The sequence below is a fragment of the Propithecus coquereli genome, unplaced genomic scaffold, assembly GCF_000956105.1.
Source record: "Propithecus coquereli isolate 6110/MARCELLA unplaced genomic scaffold, Pcoq_1.0 Scaffold58, whole genome shotgun sequence".
In the NCBI taxonomy this organism is placed as follows: Eukaryota; Metazoa; Chordata; class Mammalia; order Primates; family Indriidae; genus Propithecus; species Propithecus coquereli.
The window spans coordinates 2,983,466-2,991,295 of record NW_012151729.1 but is presented as its reverse complement, the minus strand read 5'-3'; the positions used below and the strand labels follow the sequence as shown (position 1 = coordinate 2,991,295).

At 43.6% G+C, this 7,830-nt stretch overlaps 1 protein-coding gene across 2 annotated transcripts in view; it reads left to right on the top strand.

Annotated features, from left to right (window-relative positions):
- Nucleotides 1-2,102: 2,102 nt before the first annotated feature.
- The window catches only part of SLC26A2 (solute carrier family 26 (anion exchanger), member 2), a 19,964-nt gene continuing 14,236 nt past the window's right edge, over nt 2,103-7,830 (top strand). For both annotated transcript variants that reach the window (XM_012658216.1, XM_012658217.1), the window contains exon 1: nt 2,103-2,163. The gene's annotated coding sequence lies outside the window, so the exon portion shown is untranslated. The remainder of the gene's footprint in view (nt 2,164-7,830) is intronic.

Here is a 7,830-nt window from a genome sequence, read left to right as displayed (position 1 = left end):
TAATTAATATGCATGGAATAAAAGAAAGAAAACAAGAGGCCGGGCACAGTGGCTCACGCCCACAATCCCAGCACTCTGGGTGGCCGAGGCGGGAGGATTGCTTGAGCTCAGGAGTTCAAGACCAGCCTGAGCAATAGCGAGACACTGTCTCTACTAAAAATAGAAAAATTAGCCAGGCATTGTGGTTCACACCTGCAGTCCCAGCTACTTGGGAGGCTGAGGCAGGAGGATCGCTTAAATACAGGAATTTGAGGTTGCAGTGAGCTAGGCTGATGCCACTACACTCTCTACCTGGGGCAAAAGAGTGAGAAGACTCTGTCTCAAAGGAAAAAAAAAAAAAGGAAAGAAAGAAAAAAGAAAAGAAAAAGAAAGAAAGAAAAAGAGAATGATAGCCATTATTGAATCTGACCAGTCTTTTATTGGTGTTTGTTACATGCAAGGATGGGGGCAGATTCTTACATTTGAACAGCACAGTGAGTGTAACTGTTAAAGAGAGTTGGCTTTGGAGACAGATGTGACTGGGTTAAAATCATGCTGTCACTTATAAACTGTGGGACCTTGGGCAAGTTACCTAACATCCCTAACATCTAACATCTCATTTCCTCATTCCATGTTAGGTAATGTTCTCATTACCTAACATCTCATTTCCTCACTCATAAAAGAAGAAACATAATATAGCAACTTCTCTAAAGCTGCTGTGGGGACTAAATAAAATAATGAACACAAACAGTTACTGCAGGCATATGATAAACATCCTGAAACTGGCAACTGTTCCTATTCTGGTGGTCGTGCAACCTATAGCGAGTGGACAAAGTACTTTACACCGATCGCCTTACTTGACTCTCTCCATGACCCTGGGTGCCAGGCCATTACCTACCCTTTGAAAGGTGGAAACACTGATGGTTGTTGACATGAAGTGATTTGTCCCCGGCCATAAGGGGCAGCATCAGGAGTAGAACCCAGTTCTGATTCCTGATATGGCTTGTGACTTTTGGAAACTCTGAATCCGATGGGTGACAGAAACTTGGGGATCATCTCTACATAAGAAAAGGAGTTCCTTAAATGACCGTGAAGAGGTTCACTGGGAAGGGAAGGGAAGGAAGTTAACCCTGCTTCCTTCAGAGGTCCTCTCTACACCATCTAGCGGGCCCATGCAAGCTACGAACAAGGTGAACAATGAACAAATTAATACATACTCAATAGCAGATACTGACCAGTTTGGGGCAGATAATTAAATCAAGAGGGCACGAAGTGATGTGACTGGCTGGCTAGTTTATGTAGGGTGGTCAGGGACGGCCTCTCCGTGGAGAGGACAGGCGTTTGGGCTGAGACCTGAGAGACAAGACGACACCAGGAAGCGGGAACCAATGTTGAGGTCCCGACAGAGAACACGCTTGGCGGGCACAGGGCAGCGTGGGTGACAGCAGGGACGGGGAGACACAGCAGGGGAGCGCCTTAGCGTGCAAGGCCTCCAGGGCATAGGCAGGGCTTGATTTTATCTATAAACGGCATGGAAAGCCACTGAGGGTTTTAAACAAGATTGGAATTATATCTTACATTTAGTTTTACATTTTCGTCACATTTTAGAAAGAGCTTTCTGGTTATCGGGATCTTTGGTGGAAAATGAGTTATTGTGGGGCAACAGCCTGCTCCCACGCAGGGGCCCAATTTCCCCTTCTAGTAATACAAGAGCGCGTGGGAGGGAACCGGGCCCCACGGAGTCAGGGATAACGACGCGGCCGCTGGTACACGCTGAGCACGTTACAACCCCAGGCAGAGCGCTCGCGACCCGTAGTTGGCTCACTCAGCCAAAGCCTGAGCGCCTCAGGGGGGGAAGAACCAAGAACGCCGGGCGCGTGAACCCTTCTGCCCAGGGCGGCCAATTGCGAGGAGGAGAGCGGCCAGGGGGCGGCACCCTCGCCGGTCCTGACCCAGTCATTGGCTGGTGGCCGCGACGCTCGCTCGGCAGAGTCACGTGACTGCCACGGGCACGGGCGTTCGCCCCCGCTTTGCCTTCCGCTCCTCTCGGGGGCTGGGCGATGGGCGGGGAAGGGGGCCGGGCGGGTCTGCCTGTATCCGCACCCACCGCCGTGTCTCCGCGCCCGGCCACGGCGGAGGACGCGCCGCGGAGCCTTGTCGCTTAGGGCGGCCCGGACCGGAGAGGTGAGAAGAGGGGAGCGGACGGGGAAAGATGAGGGGAGCGGTGCTGGCCGCCACGCGGTCAGCGGGCCCCTCTTCGGGTCATCCTGGCTTGGGTCCCAGGTGGTGGAAGCCCAGACCCACGGTCGCCGCGGGCGTCGTGGCCCGCCGTGGGAAGTGGGCGTGCATAGCAGTTATTTCCCGGGCCGGCAGGGGCCGGGGCAGGGCAAGTGGCACTCTACCCCGGTGATTCGGGCCCCGCACCTCGGGCTGAGGGCTGCCCACCCTCCACCTCACACATCTTGCGGGGTGCCCACGCACTTTGCTGCTCCTTCCAGTCCTAGTTGAGCTATCTCGAACCCAGATATCTGGGAGCGGGACCGAGGAGATATGAGCCACCACCATCACTTTGGGTAGATGGAGAAACTGAGATCTGGAGAGGAGGGAGGGCGTGGTTATCTTGCTTATTAAAATCACACACCTGGTGAAGTACAGGACCTGTACTTCTTTCAGACTCATACACTAAGTTGGATAGATGGGGACACTGAGAAGACACAGAGAGGGTCAGGGCCTTGTGTAAAACTGAACAGCAAGTCATTTGCCAATCTAGGACTTGTACCAAGCTCTCCAAACTTATAGCATATCAGATTGGACCCCTTCCTGGCGCAGATTGGGGACCACAGAAGCATTCCAAACTCCTTCCTGACACCCATTCTAGTACCTTTTTTCCTCCTTGCCCCCATGGCTCTTTATGTGAAATCCGTAACTAATGTGATATCCAATATTGGATTAAGCAGAAATTCTTGGTTTTGAAAATTGATAAGAATTGGAAGACCAAAGCTGTTGAAAAAAAATGAGTTGCATTTTTTTTTTCCATCAGGAATCTCAAGGAAAGACATAGGAAAGGACAGAGACTGATACCTATCATTTATTTAGTAATTGCTATGTGCCAGGCACTGCGCTAGGTACTTGTGTTGGCCTTACAACCCTGCAAGTTAGGTAATGTTATCCTGATTTTACAGGTCAGAAATTGATGCTGAGTAAAATGGAGTTTTCACCCATTGCCATGCAGCTGCTGAACAATGTAGCTGGGATCTGAGTAGAGATCTGTCTGACTTCCAGAATACACCCAGTGATTCTCCAAGTGTCGTGCTATGCTCACTGGCTCAGTATCATCCAGGGTGCAGAGTCTTGGATCTTATCCTTTGATTTGCAGGGGCAGTCCTAAGAATCTGCATTTTAACAGCTCTCTGTATTTGAAAATCATTGTACTGTAGTGTACTGCCTCCTAGGGGAAGATGCAGAGATAAACATATTCAGGGTTATGCCTGATTTTTGAGAGTAGACATACTTGTAGCAAGTATAACCCCCCAGGTAGATGCTTGCCAAAACTATGTTTTTGACCCAAGCTTGGTTATGGTGTTTGAGGTGGAAGGGTGAGGGGTTGTTGAGTTAGATGAGAATGGGGAAATTAACTCCTTCCTTACTGCATAAACTATCATTCACGAGCAAATATTTGTTAAGCACTTATTAGGTTCTGGACACTATTCAAGGCACTAGGGATACAGCTTCAAACAAAACAGAGCAAGTCACTGCTCTCATGAAGGACAGACAATTAGTGAAAAAGTAGATGCATGGGATGGTGAGAAGAGCCATGGAGAAAAATAAAGCAAAGCAAAGGGGATAGGAGTGCAAGGAAGCAATGGGGCCCAGGAGGGATGGAGGTGGCAATGGTGCTATTTTATATTATGTATTGTGTCTAGGAAGGAACTGATTTATGAGGTGTCATTTGAGAAAAAACTCAACAGCGGGAGCAAGGCATGAGTGTAGCCGGGGAGGAGCATTCCAGTTAGGCTAGCAAAAGTATGGAGGAAGCAGGAGCTTGCTTGGTTTATTTGACTCTTTTCTGCGATGCTAATTATTCTCACCAAAATGTAGCTACAGGGGTAAATTTTATGTTGTTGCTTTTAATACGAAAAAAAAGAAGAAGAAGAAGAAAGAAAATGTTACCAATTCATATATATAATACAAAACAAAAGTGATTTCAGTCTTGGTCTTTTTATTCCTTTAAGCAGTTTGTTACCTTCACATATTAAAATTATTCATAGACTCAGAAATGAGTTGAGTACTTGGCCACAGGTTAGTGCTTTGAATTAGCTCCTAGGACTTCTTAGCATGGAAACAAATTTGGGAACAGTATTGTATTATAAAAAGAGCTAAACTTGGAAATTGGAAGATGTGGTTTGAGAATCCAGTCCTACCAGTTGAGCAAGTGACCAAACCTTGATTTTTCTCATACTGGAGAATAGGAATTCATATTCTCCTTCTCAAATTTATTGAGTAGGCAACTGGGAGATGTATATGAAATCTTTTTGAAAGCTGTGAATTACTGTGCAAGGAACTAATTATTTGATCATGGTTTTATATTAAATTATTTTCTTGGATATTTTATTATTTTTGTCTTAGTTTAGGCTTAAGACTAGAAGCAGTATGTCATAGTGCTTGTAGATAGAAGATACTGATAGAAGCCTTATGGTGTTTCTTTTTGCATTACAGACATATTAATAAGTAGACATTGTTAATTGTGGTGACTAGAAATAGGGGGTGGTTTTTTTTTTTTGGTCTTAATTATATTTACTTAAAACTTGACCTATTTATTCATTTCAGTAAACATAGCTACAGCCCTACATACTAAGTGTGAGGCATTGTGGTAAGTGCTGGGTTATATGTGAAGATGACCTGGTGCCTGCCTATAAATTGTGCTGTAGTTTGAGAGATATGTTAATTTAAGTGCTAGTTATGTGTAATATGGTGGGGAAACATAGCCTAAGAAGTTTAAGTCCCGCTTATCCTGTAGCATTTGAGATGGGCCTTGTAGTATTAAAAAAGGACCAAGATAGACCGAGGGAGAAGGAAGAGACATCTCAGACTGAAGACAACATGAGCAAAGGCTCTGAGGAGCACAGGCCACTTAATATTTTGATGGACTGGTAATTGGAACACTGGTGCATGGGAGGAAGCAAAAGAGAGGCAGTTTCAGGCTCGTTCGTGGAGAGAGGACTATACTAAAGTTTTTAGACTATGTTTGGTAGGAAGGGGTAGCCATTCCAGATTTTTGAGGAACATATCCAAATGATTGACCTCATGTTGCTAATGAATGCTTCTTTTGAAAAAGAGGCAGATAGCATAGTGGTTCAAAAATGTAGGTTCAATTTGATATTTAAGGCTGAAGTATGCCTGCAACATTCAAATAGTTCAGAAGAACTAATGAATAAACAAACCTCTGTGTATGGAGAGAGAGTGAAAAAGTGCAGATGTAGCAAAACATTAACAATTGGTAAATTGTTAAACAGGTGTGTGTTACATGTATTATTCTTTCAACTTTTCTGAAGATTTAAAAAAAGCTTCACAAGAAGCCGTCAGGAGACAGTGTAAGTTTGAATCACACATGCCTGGGTTCAAGTCATGATTCTGCTGCTTACAAGCTGTGTGAGCATTGGAAAATTACTTCCAAACTACACAGTCCACACCTATTTCAGCCTGGTTTAACTGAGATTTTTCCATGCAAGAGAGAAGACTCATTTTCGTAGACAACTTGTTCACATTAATATTGAGCTAATGTTAAGACTTCAAGTTTTCCACAACTTTAGATCGCTAGGTTATTCTTGGGTTGACTCTAGTTTTCCTATAATTATCTGATACACTTAAGAGATTGACCTAGACAGCCTATTAGAGGAAAAAGGTCAGGAGTCAATATACTTGGGTTCTGGCTCCAGCTCTGCCGTGAGTCAGCAAATGATTTCACTATTCTGAACCTTTATTCCTTATCTAAAAAATACGGAGGTTGGATTTCATGACCTTTATGTAGGTCTAAAGTCCTGTAAGCCAGGAAAACTGCCTTTTAATGACTTGATCATTAAGTATGGACTTTCTCAGTGAGAAATGACCCAGGATTGGGACAGAGGGATAAAGCTGCCTGGAATCCAGGATTTTTGACAACCAGGTTGATTTTTCTGCCAACCCTCAGTGCACATGGTTTTTTAGATTGTGTTATGTATTAAAAGCAGTTACTTAAGTACACATGCACAGACATGCATATCACACAATATTCAAAACAGGATGTCAAGCTCAGTTTCTTTTTTCTTTTTTTTTTTTTAAATCAAAGATGTAAATTAAAGCCACATCTTTTTTTTTTTGAGACAGAGTCTCTCTCTGTTGTCCAGGCTAGAGTGCTGTGGTGTCAGCCTAGCTCACAGCAACCTCAAACTCCTGGGCTCAAGTGATCCTCCTGCTTCAACCTCCCGAGTAGCTGGGACTATAGGCGTGTGCCACCACACCTGGTTAATTTTTTTCTATTTTTAGTAGAGACGGGGTCTCACTCTTGCTCAGGCTGGTCTCGAACTCCTGAGCTCAAGCAATCCTCCTGCCTCGGCCTCCCAGAATGCTAGGATTGCAGGTGTGGGCCACTGCGCCCGGCCAGGCTCAGTTTTAAATGGCATAGCTTTCTTAGGAAAATTTCAGTACAGGTTGAGTATTCCTTATCCAAAAATACTTGGGACCAGAAGTGTTTCAGATTTTGGAATATTTGCTTTATGCTTACTGGTCAAGCATCCCTAATCTGGAAATCCAAAATGCTCCAGTGAGTATTTCCTTTGAGCATCATGTCGGCGCTCAAAAAATTTCAGATTTTGTCACATTTCAGATTTCAGACTTTTGGATTAAGGATCGTCAGCCTACCTATCTTGTGTTTGCTTAATATTATGTCATCAAATGTATCCACTGAAGCTATCATGTTTTAAAGCTAAAGGTAAACTGTTCTTAGAAAAATATTACAAATTCTCAACATGGATGAAGCAAAAGAAAGAAAAATATTACAAAAAGAAGCAAAACATTGGCTTAAATGCTCTTTCCCAAAGTTAACTGTGTTTGTTTGGGGACTTATGAAATAAATTTCCGAAGGCTATATCCAGAGTATCAGAACATTCTGTGAAGGTTTCTTAGGAATTGAAATATAAACTGCAATTGAATGCAAAATGACTGAGCCAGGCACAGTGGCCAGCACCTGTAGTCCCAGTTAGCTGGAAGGCTGAGGCAGGAGTATAGCTTTAGCCCAGGAGTTCAAGGCTGTAACTGTGTGCTGTGATTGCACCTGTGAATAGCCAGTGTACTCCAGCCTGGGCAACATGCCAGGACCCTGTCTCTTAAAAAAATAATAATAATTATGTAATAGGGTGTATTCAAGCTAGTCTTACTCTCTTCAGATTCAAATTAAATTTTTTATAGCTTTATTGTGGTATAATTTACATAAAATATGTTGTACATGTTTAAAGTGTACTATATATATAAAACTGTCACCACAATCAGAATCGTGAACATATGTATCACTCTCAAAAGTTTCCTCGTGCCCCCTTGTAATCTCTCCCTCCTATCCCTCTCTGCTCCCTATCCCAAGATCTGCTTTCTGTCATTATAGATTAGTTACATTTTCCAGAGTTTTATGCAAATGGAATTATACGGTGTGTACTCTTTTTCGTCTGGCTTTCACTGGAAAAATTATTTAATCTGGCAAAATTATTCTGGGTTCATCAATGTTGTATCATTAGTTTATTCCTTTCTATTACTAAGTAATGTTCTGGTATAAATGTAGTACAATTTATCTATTCACCTGAACATTTGGGTTGTTTCCAGTTT